Source organism: Teleopsis dalmanni, chromosome 1 (genome assembly GCF_002237135.1).
Source record: "Teleopsis dalmanni isolate 2A chromosome 1, ASM223713v2, whole genome shotgun sequence".
Classification (NCBI taxonomy): Eukaryota; Metazoa; Arthropoda; class Insecta; order Diptera; family Diopsidae; genus Teleopsis; species Teleopsis dalmanni.
This window is the reverse complement of record NC_051846.1, coordinates 99,296,193-99,296,559: the sequence shown is the minus strand read 5'-3', so window position 1 is coordinate 99,296,559 and position 367 is coordinate 99,296,193.

Genomic DNA, 367 nt, shown 5'->3' with positions numbered 1-367 from the left:
ACCTAAAGCCCGGTAAAATTTAAAACAAAAACATGTTTACCAAAAAAGATAACAATAACAACAAACAAAATCTTATCTCCATTATGTACTTCCTGTATGACCTAAACGAAATTGATATTATTATATATTGAAGCTTCAATTATTTCTATTTGTTGTCCTAAATTTGAATAGGATTCCTATAATTTAATTTGGTAAGCATTTCTTCGCACATGCTTAGTCGAATAGCATTAAAATGGCATTACCTCCGATGGCTTTTAAAGGGTTGTAGTGTGTTAGTATTGTTGTTTTTGTTAGTTTGATTTTATTGCGATTTTTAAACAGGTGGAATATTGTCCAATTGAGATGATTATATAAGTCGGTGTATATG